At 43.6% G+C, this 16,702-nt stretch overlaps 1 protein-coding gene and 1 non-coding gene across 2 annotated transcripts in view; one reads left to right on the forward strand and one right to left on the reverse strand.

Annotated features, from left to right (window-relative positions):
- Nucleotides 1-1,714: 1,714 nt before the first annotated feature.
- The window catches only part of Dennd4a (DENN domain containing 4A), a 103,006-nt gene continuing 88,018 nt past the window's right edge, over nucleotides 1,715-16,702 (forward strand). The window contains exon 1 of the mRNA XM_028752334.1: nucleotides 1,715-1,759. The gene's annotated coding sequence lies outside the window, so the exon portion shown is untranslated. The remainder of the gene's footprint in view (nucleotides 1,760-16,702) is intronic.
- Nucleotides 14,882-15,012, reverse strand: LOC114608432. Its single transcript, XR_003709365.1, has one exon. It is a non-coding gene; the product is annotated as a small nucleolar RNA SNORA17 (small nucleolar RNA).

The following is a 16,702-nucleotide window of genomic DNA, read 5'->3' on the forward strand; positions in this document are numbered from 1 at the left end:
TGTTGAAGATGCTCAAACTTAGATTAAAAAAAAAAAACAAAACCTCTCAATCAGGTTCTCTGGTCCATATGTTGTCTAGACTATAAATATAGATGCCATACTTCAAGCACCACTCACTGTTCCCAACTGGTTTGTTTCCCACTTACCGTTCAGTGGCTTCAGCCTGTAGTTAGAATAAAGGCTAGTCTTGTTTCTAGGTATTTCTAGGCCCCGTACAACTGAGCTCTCAACTCCCTTTCCAATCTAATGTAAGACTTCTCTAGGTAAAATACATCATTTCTCCTCAACACAGATTCCTCTCGGTTCTAAAAGCCAAGCTCCTCCCTACTGCAGGTGCTCTGCACGGTCGTTTTGCTTTTACTCAATTCTCCGGGGCCTTTCTCCCATTACTGGTTTCTTCCTGCACTTCAGATAGGCACAGCCTTGACCACTCTGGTTTCAAAAACCACCCTGTTACCTGCTACCCAGAATTCCTGTAACCTTTGTGTTTCTTCTCCAAGCATGAAGTTTGTTTGTTTGTTTGTTTGTTTATTTTGGGTTTCTCCCACTAGACCAACTCCCTGAAAGCAGACCTTTTCTGGTTCCCTGACTTTTGTGTCTCCTCTGCTGGGTTTTCCGAACAATGTTGTCTGGATGAATGAGTACAAGAGAAGCAGTGGAAGCATAAAATAAAACTGTAATCTCGGTCGGTAAAAAAGATGAAGCCTGTTTTGCATAGATTAGCTTGAACCTTGAGGGATTTTTTTTTTAAGGTCCTATTTCTTCCTTCATCTGTCCGTGGAATACCAGTTAACATTATCCAGTACTTTTTAGGTATACACTTTACATTTCTGAGTAACCCTGTAGAGGTAATCAACCTTTATTATCCGCATTTTTCAAAGGCATCTTGCCAATAGCCATTAACAGTGGAGCTGTAGTCTAGTTTAAGTAGGCCATATCCAACTAATCAATGTAATGGACACCCCTTCAGCCAACAATAGCTGTTTTATCAACGCGCTTTTCAGAGAACCCCTCTGAATTCCCCCTTTTTCCTGACCTTCTGTCTCGGGACTGAAAGCTACTGGTGGTTGCTAACCGCTCAGGGGTTTTCCTGCAGAATCCCAGTGACTTTGGTGGGCGGATCTCAGCTCAGACCGCTGCACCAAGCTCTGGCAAGGCTAGGACTGCAGGCAATGCCGGGGAAGAAGAAAGAAACAGGTCTGTTGGCCATAGCTGGATACTTGTGAAAGAGGAAGGTACAGTGCGCCCTCCTTCATACTCGTCAGGGGTTCGGAATCTCCCAAACTGATGGGGAACCACGATGCGTTTCCCCAACTACACAGGGCGTCACGAGCCAGCCCGGCCCCGCCCCGCCCACGGCCCCGCCCACTTGCGGGGGGGCCCTTTTTAGTCCCCTCCCCCCAACGACCCACCCCCTAGCTCGGCCCTCCTGTCCCTCGGGTCAGGCTCGGCCTGTGATTGGTTTCCGTGGCCGTAGTCCCCGCCCCCATGTCGTTACCGTCACTCCCAAGATGGCGCCGGCCGCGGCGGGTTCAGCGGCTGGTGCTGAGGAAGGAGGCGGAGGCTGTGGCGACCGCGCGGGGAGGGGGAGTCCCGTCTGACTGAGACGGCAGGGCGGAGCGCCGGGGCCGGGAGATGAGCTAAGCTGGCTGCAAGCACCGCGGCGTTCAGCCCCCTCGTGTCCCGCCCGCCGCGCGTGAGGGGATCGGACCCCGCATCTCGGGCTCTTCCCGGTGCTCGCGCGAGGACCGGCGGGGAGGTGAGTGGCGCGGGCGGCGTCGTGGGCATCGGTGGCATAGGGAGCTGTCACGGCCCTGAGGAGGTGACTGGCAGGGGGCACGCCGAGCCGGGCGGTAGGACTCGGAGGGCCACTAGGAGCGGGCAGCTGCTAGGAAGGGCTCCGGCCGTCCGGGAGGATGGCGAGATGCTGCCGATGGCGTTCGCGCGCCTCCGTGTGGGACTGCGCGCGGGGCTCCGGGGGGGTCCTTCCCGACTGGCCATTCGGTGCTGGGCTGGGGCTGTTGTTGTTGGGGTGATGGGGCGGGGGCGGACGGTGGGGAGGTCCTGAGGTTGGGATTTTTTGACAAGCCCGTTACGTAAGGTTGCTTCCCGGAATCCCACCTACTCTGGGTTTCAAACCCGCGGCGGGGGCTGCTTTCCCGCGGCAGCTCAGTCCAGATGCCGCGGCCGGCTGGCGCTCAGGTTCCACGTGAGCCCGGCCAGCGGCCAAGTTGACCAGTTTTTTTCTTCTTCTTCTTCTTTCTCTCTGCCTCTCTCTCCCTCTATGTGTGTGTGTGTGCGCGCGCTTGGTCATCACCACTCCCTTTGAAGTTTATCTCTTTCTAAAGAGGAAAGGCAAGGGCTGGAGGGTGGGGGGGGAAAGAAGGGGCAAAAAGGCTTGTGACCTAGAATTTGGTCGCAGCGATCGATATCTCTTCATTATGGTGCTTTTAAATGACAGGACGTAAAGGGAAATTGACTGTTGCTGCCCTAGTGTGCTTTTCCTTCAGACGTACGGTTGGCCTCAGAGCCATGGAGAGGTTTTTTTTTTTTTTTATGTCTTATAGGACAGTTATTTCTTGTTTGCAAAACAGGACGGGCATCCATCAACAGGCTTGTATTTATTTGAGGGGAAAGCGGTGTCAGCCAGCCAGAGACACGGGAGGGCAGAAATTGTGTCACTCTGTGAATATGTATTATTCTCTTAAGTGTATTAGACATGAATGAAAAGGGTAGCCCAAACGTCAAATAAACAATATTACATGATTACAAGTTTTTCTTTAGTGTATGTATATACAGCCTTAATCTGTTTTCTGCCTACCCTATTCTACCTCGTCTTTCATTGGGGGGGGGCGGGGAAGAGGGTGGAGACACCTGTAAACATTGTAGGTAGCCCAGGTTACACTAAGCTATTGTGGCGCATTTGAGATTACTATAAAGAGGGGTCTTGGGGGAACCCAAAATTAGTTTATAAGTAAGGACTCTTGGCTAAGTTGATCAGTTTATGTTTACAGTAGTTTTGAGATACAGCTTCTGAAAAAAAAATCGAATAGAATTTCTGATCTGAGCCCTAATTGAACTTAATAAAATTGTATTTGATTTCTTTTATGGGACTTTGTTTTGTTTGGGCGAGACGTAATAATCGTTTGAGGTAGCTTTTTATTTTTGCAAACTCCCTTTGAACTGCTGCTCCCAGCAAGAGTCTAGAATAACATATAGTTACCATCATCATTCTATATGTGTTACATAATTCTTCCCCCCGCCCCATGATTAAACACAGACCTACTTTGCTGTGGAATTTTGAAAGAATGTGCTTGTGAAGGACGTTAATTGATCTTGACACCAGCTTTATATTAGGGATAAAAATGAGCAAATTTTGGCTTGCATTTCAAGCTTAAATGCACAAGTTTACATTTTTGAAGTTTGGTGAAGGAGTACAACTTTTCTGTCCAGGCAAGAGAGTTAGAAAGCTGATGCTGATTTGAGCTCTTCTACTGGAATTAAGCAGGTTAAGTAGTTATTGATTCTAAAGTTCCTGGAACTTTTGCCCCATTTTGGCACCTTGAATAATATATTTAGTGTAATTGGGAGATTATATGAGGGAAGGGACAGAGTACATCATATTAATTTACTCAGAAAACCGTGTAAACATTACAACAAAGAAGAAAATAGTATTTTCTTCCTGCAAGATACAAACTACACTGCCTTTAGTTGTTCGTAGAATCTTATACCTTCTGCTTATGGGAAGCCAAGTTTTTCATAATCGTCACTCAACGTAGAGCTGATTGTTACGTTACAGAGCTTTCATTCTTGTTTACCCGGTGCCTCCTAACTGTAAGCATAAACGTAAGTGACTCCAGCAAGAAAATGGACTTGCTACTTCTGCTTTCTCCCATGTCAGGAACTTATCTTTTCAGGATTTCACTCTTTCCTACCAGAGGTAGAAGAAGGAGATACTAAGGAGAAGTGAATCAAGTTTTCTTCCTTTCTTATCTGCTCCCCTCATCCCCAGTTGTTTTTATTCAGTAGAATTGGGGTGGGGTGGGGTGATGAGAGGATAGCTATACTTAATTACTGTAGATCACTGATATCACTTTGGAGTCTCAAAGAACAGTGTAAAGCCTCATATTTGAGACAGTATTCGTTTACATGTGTGATTACTGTAATAGTAAGAAGGGTTGTATGTTTGTTTGCTTTGTTTGTTGAGACAGGACCGTGCTGTGTAGCTTCATGAGTAACTGACTGACTCAAGAGCTTCCTGACTCAGCCTCCTGAGTGCTGGGGTCATAGGTATACATGACCACGTTAATTTAAATTACTGTTCTTATAATCGCAAGTGACATTAAAGGGTTAAGAGTACTGAAAATCTAAAGCACTACTGATCAACAAGGAAACTGCCTTTGTGAGCAGAATCTGGTGTGTAGGCGCAGTAACAGAAACAAGTGGCCGTTTGGGTGGATTGTCAGTGCCAACCCTGAGTTCGTTTGTGTGTCTGTGATGTCTTGCATCTGTGCACATGAAATACTGGGTTCTTTTTGCTTCCAGCACTAAACTGCTCCATGTTGACAGTGCCACCTACTGATATTGAGCTCAGTCTTCTCCTCATTACCTCATGAGTCGTTAGGCAACAGCATTGGGATGTTTCAGAGATACCAATATTTTGCTAGTTACTGAGGATACAAAGGTGAATAAACCACGACTTCTGCCCTCCAACCCTGCCTGGGAAGTGCTGTTTGCTTTTAGGGCCAACAGTCCAATTATCCCCTGCTTTTCCTGTCTCACTGGGAATGCTTGGTAGGATTCCCACCCTCCCCTCCACCCCAGTAGTCATATCCTTTTGTAACTTTCCTAGTGGGAAACTGTGTTTTGGGTTCTAGACACCCATTTTTAAAATACATTTTTGGAACATTACATTTCATATGGGAGTGTGTTTATAAGTAAAACCTGTAATATGGTGATCAGAACTTTATTTTTATTTCTGTGGTAACTTCCATTTGATTACTCTGTGTTACATGTGCTTGTGTGGGCTAGAAGTCAGCATCAGATGCCTTTCTCAGTCACTACTTTTTTTTTTTTTTCTGGACAAGGTCTCTCAGTGAACCTAGAGCCTACCAATTGGTTAGACTGACTGAGTTCCTGAGAGAGCTTTTCCCTGCCACCCACCCAACACTGGGGAAATGTCACCCAGTCTTTTATGTGGATGCTGGGGACTCAAACTCTGGCCCTCATGCCTGGGTGCTTGGCATGGTACTTGACCCCAGTGAGCTACTGCTCCAGCTCTCTTACTGGTTTTAGAAACAGTTTGTCCCTTGAGCTTTCCAGCTTCTCGGCTCCTCTTCCAGATAACTGCGATTATAGACATGACTGTTAGGCCCAACCAACTGTAACTTGTTTTGTAGATGAGACATTTTTCTTCTTGGAAAGTTTTAAAAATAAACCCAATTACCAAAATATGTAGTACACGCCCACATGCCTACATAAAATGTTGACATTTTCCCGTTTTTCTTCAGATATATATTTAATATAAAAGAACTATGTATATCACAGTTGCCACATGGAATTCTAAGAGCAGTATAGAGCTTTATACTTCATAGGAAGTTAACATCTTTTTGTTCTGTCCAGGTTCACGCCTCTCTGTCTCCTGGCCCAGTTAATGACCCACACCATGCGTGTAGCATGACTCTGGTGCTCGGTGTTTGTTTTCAGACTGGGTGAGAGTGTGTCAGGCTGGACTCTAACTTGATAGGAAGTCTGTGTTGGTCTTGAACTCCTTCCTGATGCCTACCTGACTGCCCCTACCTCCCAAAGCTGGGTTATAGGATTGTACCACCACACCCAGCTCTACTCTGAGTGCTGAGAACAAAGTATAGTGACATGTGTATGAAAAATGCTATGATGAAACACAGGACTTTGAATGTTGATGTGAAATTTTAGTAAGAAAAGTCAAAAGTATGGATTAGGACCAGACTTCCTGGATTTGAGTCTTTGAAAAAAATTTTACATTGTATTTTATGAGAATAAATGCTTTGCCTACATGCATGTCTATATGTCTCTGTACCATATGCATGCCTGGTGCCTGCAGAGGCCAGAAGAGGGTATCGGCTCTCCTGGAACTGGAGTTACAAGTAGTTCTGAGCCACAAAATGAGTGCTAGGGACCAAACTCAGGTCCTCTACAAAGGCAAAAAGCACTCTTAATTGCTGAGCCATCTTTCCAGCCTCCTTAATATGAATCTTGGCTTTATTATTTAGTAGTTTTATAGCTCTTTAAACTGTCAAATTGGAACAATAGAAATGTCTATTTTATAAGTTTTGTAAAAGTTTAATGAGTTTATTTACGTAACCCTGAAAAAAAAAAAATGGTGGTTTGAATGAGCATGGCCTCTGTAGGCTCCTGTATTTGAAGACTTGATCCACAGTTGGTGGAAATGTTTGGGAAGGATTAGGAGGTGTGGCCTTGTTGGAAGAGATGCATCACTAGGTCTCAAAAGTTCATGTCATACCCTATTAAGGTTTTCTTTTTCTAGCTCATATTTGTAGATGAGATGTATGCCCTCAGTTACGATTCTAGCACCACACCTGCCTGCTGCTATGCTGCAATGTTCCCTGCCATGATGATCATGGTCTTAAACACTCTGAAACTTTGAGACCCCAATTAAGTGCTTTCTTTTATAATTTGTCTTTGTCCTGGCAAGAGACCAGCAGTTAAGACAAACAGTGGCAGTGTAGTAGTGTGTACCTATTTTTTATATATTTTCTTTTCTTAAAAAAAAAAAAAAAGATTTGTTGGTGTGTGTTTAGGCATCTGTGTGAGTGTATGTGCAGATGTGTGAGGGAGTGCAGCTGATTACCAACTCAGGTCAGAAGAGGTTGTGAGGTGAAGCTTTTCTGACACTCTCTTCCTAGTTCTTTGAACTTGGGGAAATGTCTCTCTTTGGCTAGGTAAGCTCTCCTGTGTCTCCCCCACCCCCACCGTGGATCCCAGGTTGCAGGCATGCATGGGATGCCTGGCTTGTTAGATGGTTCTGGGATCTGAACTCTGGCCCTCATGGTTACTCAGCCAACCTCTTACCTGCTGAACCATCCCCTCAGTCCCTCTTTACATATTTTCTACTTGGCCTTTTTTCTTTCTTACTTAAAAAAGATCGTTTTACTTATTTTAAAATATATTCAGGATATTTACAAATATTAGGCCTGTTTTTCTTTTTCCTTTTCTTTCTTCTTTTTTTTTTCATTTCTTTCTCTCTTTTTTTATATTTCTAACTTCCTGGAACAGTTATCGTGGATTAAAATCACAATGCCTTATCTGATTCATCACTTTTTCCTCAAACTCTTACCCACACTAAACTTACTTACTTACATCAAGTTTTGCTTTTATTTATTTTTGTTGTATTTCAGAGGTAACATGGACCTCTATTGACTTCGTAATTCAAGGAAAAGGCTTTTAGTGATTGTGTACAAGTTCTTCCTGTCTTTACCTCTCTCTCTTTAACTCATTCACTAAAATCTATCTGTCTGGGTACATGTACCCAGTCTGGCCTCCAGCTCACTCTATAGCTTAGTTAGGTCCTGATCCTCTTGCCACTACATCCAGCTTATTTGGTAAATCTTTTAAAAACAACTTTTAATTTTTATTATACTTCTTTTTTTAATTATTTATTCATTTTATGCATATGAGTACACTGTAGCTGACTTCAGACACACCAAGAGAGAACATCAGATCTCATTACGGATGGTTGTGAGCCACCATGTGGTTGCTGGGAATTGAACTCAGGACCTCTGGAAGAGCAGTTGGTGCCCTTAGCCACTGAGCCATCTCTCCAGGCCCTTTATTATACTTCTTTATTTACCGGCCTGTGTGTGTGTGTGTGTGTGTGTGTGTGTGTGTGCACTTGTGGGCACATGCATATGCCTGAATATGAAGGTCAGTAGACAGTTGGCTAGAGTTAGTGCTGATATTCTATCTATGGTTCCTTGGGGTCAAACTCTGGTCTTCAGACTTGGTGGCAAGGGCCTTTGTCCACAGAACCATCTCTTTGAAACTTCCATATCATCCTAATTCCAATGTGTTCCTTTTTAGGACCTGTTTCCACTGGTTTTCTTATTTTTACTTTTGTTTCTGAAAATCCCTTTTTTTCAGAATTGCCAAAATGGTATGTCTAAAACAACAATTGAAAATTCCTCGCCGACTCCATTGTTAACTAGATGAAGCCAACACTCCTTACCATGTCATTAAAATTCTCTACAATTTGGCCTTTGTCTGGCTCTCTAATCTTAACTTTTAGACTTTCTACTTTCCATTTCCACTCCAGGCTTATAGCATTCTTCTTGAAGTTTCCTTGAATATATCTGTTCCTTCTGGAGTGTTACATTGCTGCTGTGCTCCTAGGATAGAAGTATCCTTCTGGAATGCTGTCACTCCTCCCTTCCTTCTTTTTTTGTCTAGCTAAGTCTTTTATATTAAGAACCAAGGGCAGGTGGTGGTGGTGCTGGCCTTTAATACCAGTACTTGGGAGGCAGAGGCAGGCAAATCTCTGAATTCAAGGCCAGCCTGGTCCAGGACACAGAGAAACTCTGTATAAATAAATAAATAAATAAATAAATAAATAAATAGCACAAGCTGCTTTTACAGAAGCCCCAGGTTGAACTCTCAGTCCCCACATAGCAGTCTACACCATCTGTAACTCCAGTTTCAGCAGAAATGACACATTCTTTGCATGCATATAAAACACACATATACATAAAATAATTAAAACAGAAAGAATCAGGGCGTTATTACTTCTTCCAGAAAGCCTTATTAGGTCTCTCCTGAAGTAATCTATAAGTACTTTGTCATGTCTCAAGCTCCAGTGAGAATTTGTAGAGGGAGCAGGAAGAGGCTCCGTGGGTAAAAGATGCTCACTGCAAAGCCCTGGCAACCCAAGTTTGACTCCTCAGGACCTGCATTATGGAGAGAACTGACTCTAGAAGGTTGTCCCTTCACTTCCACATGTGTCCTGTGACACACATGCACACACAGAAGATAAATAAATGCAATTTCACAAAAAGAATTTGTTGAGCCAGTTATTGTAGTATGAGAGGAAGTACCAGGTAGTTGGCTAAGGATCAGTGGGTATGGGCTTGAAACCTGTCCTTGTTCCAGTTTCAGTTTCTTCCCATGTAAAATTGAGAAAAGTGCATCTATTGAACTGGGACACTTAAATTTGATAAGGCAAAGTGTTTGAAACAATGTCTTGTATCTAATGAATAATCTATTCAAACTATTGTTGACTTGAGAGTATTTTAATTTGTCTCTTTCCATGATTAGGCTTTGAGTCAGTGAGTGAAGGGACACACCAGAAGTCTGGATCTTAAAGTGAAAGAGAACATGTCCACCCATCCAGAGTACCCTGAAAACTTGAATCTAAGTCCGTTTTTTTCCCCCCTAGCAACTGCAACATTTGGCATCTTGCCACACAGAAATTGACATTGATGGTAATTAGCATTTCTTAATTATACTTCATAATTGGTTGCTTATTTAAGACTCGGCATACTTAGTAGTTCTCCTGGAACTCTAGGAATACCATTTATGTTTATGCCTCCCTCAGTCTGTTTGGCATTTAACCAACTTTTCCAAATATGGATTAAGGTGTGAGGGGCTTAAGAAAGGGGTGGGATGAGGGTAAAACGTTATACCTCTGAGCCAGACATGTTCAGTATACCTTCACTGTTTGCTTTAAGATAGGTTATCAGATTATTGGATAATTCCAATCAGATGTAATTTCAGTAAACATCTTCCAGAGGTAATATAAGACATTAAAAATATCAATAACCTGTCTTCTTACATTACTGCAAATGATTAAGACATTTTACTTACAGTCATTCTTTTTATTATTTCAGAATCTGTTTCTTTTACCTTAGATTTAGCATCCCTCATTTTGTTCTAAATACCAAAACCATCTGTATAATCTTGGCAAATTGATAGAAGTCCTGTTTGCTTTATTTTTATCTCTGAGCTTGCTGTTAAATTTGTAGGGTTTTCTGTCTCACTGTTTCTGATTATATGAAAGTAAGTTTGTCTCCTTTTGAACACAGGAACAGTATAAAATTACTCTCAGTATCCATTTGAAAATTGCTGCTAGAGAAACTGGATTTTTTTTCCTCTAAAAGATCCTAAACTGCTAAAGAAAAATTCTAACAAACTATTATCAAGTTAATGTGGAAATTTTAATGTATCAGTCTTATGTTAGAAGCTAATATAATGACTGTGGTGTTGGAAACTTCTTTTTAAAAGTGCCATTGTCTTAGCACTGGATATTTTAGTTGAAGATTCTGAAGTAGCATGTTTGTAAGAGAATGGGTGGAGATGAATGGAGAAAACTGAAACTGTATTTTGGTTTGTGAGATAGAGCTGGCTCTTATCAACAGAAAAGTTGAGTTGACTCTTACTCCATTTTTAGTCAAGATTATAGTTAAATGATTCTATTTTTCCTGCAAAAAATAATAACAATAATTTAAGTTGGTGTGGTGGCACATATCAGCATAGTGAAGGCCAAGGCTTGAAGTTGATGAGTTCTGGGCTAGCCTGGCCTATATGTAGTGAGACACTATCCAAACAATTAAAAAAACCTCTTTTTTTTTTTTAATTCTAATAAGCACTAAGATATTCCTGCCCTTCATCTTTCAGTCTTTTTTTTTTTTTCTGGATGTCAGAACTTCGTAATAGAGTTTTATTTAATTTTTTAAGAAATGTAGTGTTGGGAATTGAACCTGGGTACCAGACTTGGTAGGCAAGTATGCTATTATTGAGTGACACCCGCCCACTTTGTATAGTATTTATTCTTGTTGCCTTGTTGGTGATAATTATACCGAAGTTGGATCCATGGGCTGTTGTTTGAAAACCTGCTCTCATTGGTGAATACTTTTCATTCTTCAGCCTTAAGGAGAGATTGAAGTTTCATAGATATTTTAAAAAATAAGATTTTCCCCTTTCTGATTAACTGCTATTTTAATATTTCTTGATCAACCCTCATTTTTTTTTTTTTTTAAAGCCAGGGTCTTGTTAGGTAACTCTGACCAAACTGAAGACTCCCTATATAAAACCAAGGTCAATACTCTTCCTGCCTCACCCTCCTCATGATTGCTGGAATTACAGTAGCAAGATGCCACTCCCTTTGGTTTGGCTTTGTTTGATCAACATTCTTTCGTCTGTAGGCAGTAGAAGCCAAATTTAGCCTAACTCACTAAAAATGGGAATTAATTGCAAGGATACTGGGGACTTCATGGCATTTAGTGATGGAAGAGAAGCCACACCTCTGAAAGGGCCTGAGACACGCCTCACAGTCGGCGGCGCTTGTCTCCGCACCCTGGACCAGCACAGTCCCCTTGCTTCCTACTTGTTCATGTCAGCTCTGTCTCTCTGCACGCTATCTTTCACTGTGGTGGGGCTAGACATGACTTTTGTTTCGTTTGTTGTTTTGAGGCAAGGTCTCCTAATATAACTTGGCTGGCCTGGGATGAGGATAGCCTTGAGATCACAGAGATCCCCCTGCCTCTGGCTCCCAGTACTGGGATTAAAGGCCTGTACCTCTTTGTCAGGCTGTCTTCTGATTCCTAAATTCATATACTGTCTCATGATTCTGTGCTCTCATTCTAAAGCCCGATAAGAGGAAATGTAATACAAGGCGGTGTTCTCTGCCTCGTCTGGTCAGCTATGGCAATTGAAACTACTGCTTCACTGAACGTGACTCTCAACACTAGCTTTGTGGAAAAGGATAGGACATCTAGCTTCCCAAAGACAGGTGTACAATGAACAGACGTTCTAAAAGCTGCTAGTTACAAAAGGATAATAGATGATGAAAAATAAAGTTAATTTTTAAATGAAATTAAGAGAAACCTCTCAGTGTTGTTGCATAATACCAAAGAACTTGAAATAATTCACTCCCAGTTCCTAGGTGATTATTATGAAAGCTATGAACATATCTCTCCCCTTTTCAGGTGAAAACCAGTGGAGGTAGAGGCACCCTTTACCCTCCTGTATAGACTTTATAGTCCAATCATTCTATGAATACCTGTATGTTAATATATATTGTCTTTAATATATTAACTTTTTAAGCATCTCTGAGTCATAGTCTTATTATGTAGCCCCCACTGGCCTTAGACTTGATATGTATGTAACCCAGGCTAGCCTTCAGATTAGATTCTTCCTTATTGGTGTGCTACTGTGTCTAACCTTAGTAAAATTACAATATTCCTTATTTAGCAAGCATTCACTATTGCTTGTGTAATGCCAAGGATTGTGCTATAAAACAAGTTGTACTTTCAGAGAATTCATATTCCGATGGAAAAGAGTAGATGTTCTAAGGGGTCCTTACCGTGTTAGTGTGGTAATCGTATACAGCGTGTGTCTAGTCTTGAAGCCCAAGACTAGAAACTGGCAGACTTGCACGGGGAAGGCACAGAGCAGGCCTCATTTCACTGGATGGAGCTGACCATTTGACCTGTGTGTCCTGCTTGGCGGAGCTGAATTTGAATTTGCAAAGGCACCTGGGGTTATGTAAATGAGAACTCTGTACAATGAAACCCAAGTGAAATTTTTAAACTGTTTAATTTAAGGAAACTGAAATTACACCCTGTTCTTAAGCCTGCCCTTCACATGTCTGAAATTATGGCTGTTTTGAAAAGATAGCTGTAGATCATAGAATACATTCGGTCTTTAGCTTTATGCTCCACCCCCTTTTTATTTTCTTTCCTTTTTTTTTTTTGAGACAGGGTTTCTCTGTATAGCCCTGGCTATCTTGGAACTCACTCTATACACACCAGGTTGGCCTCAAATTCACAAAGATCCACCTATCTCTGCCTCCAAGCCCTAGGATTAAAGGCGTGCGCCACCACTGCCTGACTTGCTTTATACCACTTTTTAGAATAAAATGTCATCAGTAACTTCCTTTTAGATTCTTCTTTTAAAGCTTTTTATTAGTTCTTTGTGAATTTCACATCACGCACCACAATTCCACTTACCACCCCTCCCCTTGTACCCGCCTTCTACCCTTCCAACCTCTGCTGCAACAAAGGAATAAATATCTCATTGTAGAAGCTATAGTGTGTCACAGAGTGTCCCACAGTACACCCTTTTGTCCACATGTCTTTGCTTGCAAAAATAAATGTTCATTGCAATGCCTCATTGGTCTGGTTCGAGGCCTCTGGCTTCTGCTACTCTATCAATCCTGGAACCTCACTGGGACTCCTCTCAGATATCTTGTTTCCCTGTGTCATAGAGATACTGTAGTTTTGGGTCTGTAGGATGGACCCCTTCATGCACTTCAGCAGTTTATTATTGGGGTAGATGTTGGGGTGGACCAATTCAAAGCCCCAGGTTTGGGCCTGAGAGGTATGTGAGTTGGTCAGCCCGCCAGCTCTCTCTCTCTCATGCTCTTGGGGCCAGCTTGCCAGCAGCCCCTGCTATCAGGGCCACCTCTACCTTGCTGCCCAGGCAAGGTGCAGGATCCATTTTCTGAGTGTTGCAGACAGTGAAGGATAGGGCCAGTTCTCCCACTCTCATGACCCCAGGGCTAGCTCTCCTGCCTGCCATAGATAGTGAAGGACAAGAGAGGGAAGGAGGACGTCTTTCCCTAATCTGTGCCACCACCCAGCAGACAAGAGGCAGGGCCTGCTCTCCCAAACTCACACCCTCTGGGGCCACTCAGCTGCATCCCCCATATCCAGGGCCAGGAGTCCCAATGAGGTTCCAGTACTGATAGAGTGGTCCACTACCAGGACCAGCTGTACTGCCTGCTGCCCATGGTAAGGACAAAAGGGAGGGAGGGGCTCTCCCTCACTGATACCACCACCACCATCATCATCATCCAGCAAACAAGAGGCAAGGCCGGCTCTCCCATACTCTTGCCCTCATTCTTGTGCTTACCCACAGCCCCCATATCCAGGGTCATCTCTACTGTGGTGCCCAAGGCCTGCTCTCCCAAGTGCTGCAGTAGGTAAGGGATAGGACCTGCTCTCCCACATTCACACCCTCAGGGCCAATGAACCTGCCACCAGGGTCATCTCTACTGTGTGCCCAGGCGAGGGGTGCAGCTGGTGAGGCATAGAGACAGCTCTCCTGCTCTACAACTCCAGGGCCAGGTTCCCCCACTGCCACAGGTGGTGAAGGGCAAGAAGGGAGGAGGGTATTTCTTCCCTCTCCATGCCTCCCACAGGAGACCAGTGGTAGGACTAGAACTCCCACACGTGTATCCTTGGCACCTGCAACTCAGGAAATGTGCAGAGCCTGCTCTCCTGAGTGCAGCTGGCTAGGGTGGGGTCATTTCCTGTTCTCATGCCCCCAGAGCCAGCTCTCCCATATATCCAGATGAGGGGTGGAGCCAGTTCTGCATATCCCTCAGACATCAGTATGTTTGGTGGTGGTGGTGGGGCGGCATCCCAGACCAGGGATGTCTGCATGTCCTTTGGTGGTAGCAGACTCCTGCTGCTTCAGGGCTATGAATCCAGAAGTGGTCCCTGGTGGCAGCACAGGCCAGGGCTCCACCATGGTCCCAGGTGGTATCACCGGCTACTCACATCAGGTTGTTCCTTGCTACCCCTGAGTTTCTGTTGATTGTCCTGCCTCTTTTCACTGTGCTCACCGCCCTCTGCTTCTCTTTCTCTTCTGTTTCTCCACTATTTACTTGCTTCTCTTAGTGGCACTCTGGGTCTTTGAAGGTCTGAGGTCATCTTAGGAGTGCTATGTCCAGCTTGTGCATTATGGCGCCTGGCAGGGATCATCTTGGGTGTGGTCTACCCCCAACCCCCCAGGCATGTATGGCACCCTACTGGTGGTCATCTCAGGCTAGCTCCTTGTCTGGGCCCCCTGGCAGCAGACAGGTAGTCCTCTCAGGCTTGCTTTTTTCAGTGTTAGGCTACTGATCTTCAGATGTCCATAGGTCGGAACACTGAGTGCAGACACAGCCTCTCTCCTCTCTGCCACCTACTGATGTGTATGTGACACGGCAGCCACATCTGCAGTGCCCCTAGGGGCAGGTCTTTTAGATTCTTCTATCAGAATTTTCTAGAAATTGGTTGATTGGGTTCTTAGTTTTCTTTTATAATTATGTTTCCTGTTTACACATAAGCCTTAGTAGAATGGGAAGTACTGAAACCGAGAGAATTTATAAAATTTATAGAGAGCATAATTCATATCAAAGTAAATTTTGAAAAAGGTGGAAAAATGCTGTAAATGATATGTACCTAATGTATGTATCTATTGAAAACGATATATACCTAGAGGTAACTCTAAAATGAACTTTAACACTAAAAAGTTATAACTTTAGAGAAAAGGTCATACAGAGGCTATTTTGGTCTCTTGGTATTTTGTTTGTTTTCATTTTGTTTCAAATCTTCCTACTTTAACCTCTTGCATGCTGGCTTTACAGGTGTGTACTATCATACTGGTCCCACGCGATATTCCTTTATATCATCCCCTTGTGGAGCTGCACCTACCATTGTGCAAAAATCCGTGCAGAAGGATGCTTTGTGCCTCACTCCCGGCACTCACGCACGCACACACGCACGCACGCACACACACAAAAGCCCAGGTTTATTATCTGAGAAGTGACAAAGAGCACTCGTGTGTGTGTGTGTGTGTGTGTGTGTATGTGTGTGTTCATGTGTTTCAGCATGAAGAACAGACTCCAAAACACCGTCATTGTCATCCAAGTCAGAAATTGTGGCTTTTTCTTCCTCAACACAGAATTAAAAACTATTTAACTTCTCTCACTTTAATCCTTAAGGTGTGCTTCATCACCTTGTTCACATTATTTGAATTATATGTAAACGTACCTTGCGTGTTTGGTTAGTTGGATTTTGAGATAGGGTTACTTTTTGAAGTGACAGCCGGCCTCTTGCTTCCACCTCCTAAGGGCTGAAGTCACAGGCGTGTGCTGCCCTGCTTGTCTTCAGATGCCCTTCTGACAGTGTGTAGGACGGAGGTGATGCGTAGAGGTGGGACTGTGGTCTGTTTCTCCTATTGCTATACACTGCCTTGCCGTCTCTTACCGCCTGACGCCTCTTTCTTTGCAGACCTCAAGCCTGCACTGTGTTCCTCCTCACTTCTCTGTCTTCCTGGTTAGACTGCTCACTTCCCATGTTGTTTGTTTACCTTTCTGACTTGCCTGCTAAGCCCCCCCCCCCGTGAGGCAGCCACACCATTTCGTCTTTGTGCTGTCATTTCCAGCGTGGCACGTGGTAGGAGTCTTCATTGTAAACAGGAGTCAGCTCTGGTCAACTGAAGCAAGAGACAATGAATTTGTCAGAAAGATATTACTTATTTTGGAGAACTGACTACAAGTGTGGAGAGCTACATGTTGAGGAAAACACAGGAAACAAATCTCAGGCAAGACCATAGCCAGACTGAAAAGCCATAGTATCCTTCCCCCAAGATGTCATTCATTGATGTTCTTGTCACTGGGCGCACTATGCCACTGATTTAAGAAGTGAGTGTGTATTTGGCTTATAAACAATAGAAATTGTTTTCATACTTCTGACTATTGAGTGTCCAGAGTTATGATTAAGTTATAGTGGGAGAGTCTTCTTGTGTGTGACAGACTGCCAAGTCATATCCACACTTTACCCAAAGAACCCTAAGAATGGATTCTAGCCTATCCTTGCAGTGCTGAACCTCAATTTAAATTCTTCAAGAGTGCATTGAATTGACTGGCCAGTGTGCCAGAGTA

This window comes from Grammomys surdaster, unplaced genomic scaffold, assembly GCF_004785775.1.
Source record: "Grammomys surdaster isolate TR1022 unplaced genomic scaffold, NIH_TR_1.0 125896, whole genome shotgun sequence".
NCBI lineage: Eukaryota > Metazoa > Chordata > Mammalia > Rodentia > Muridae > Grammomys > Grammomys surdaster.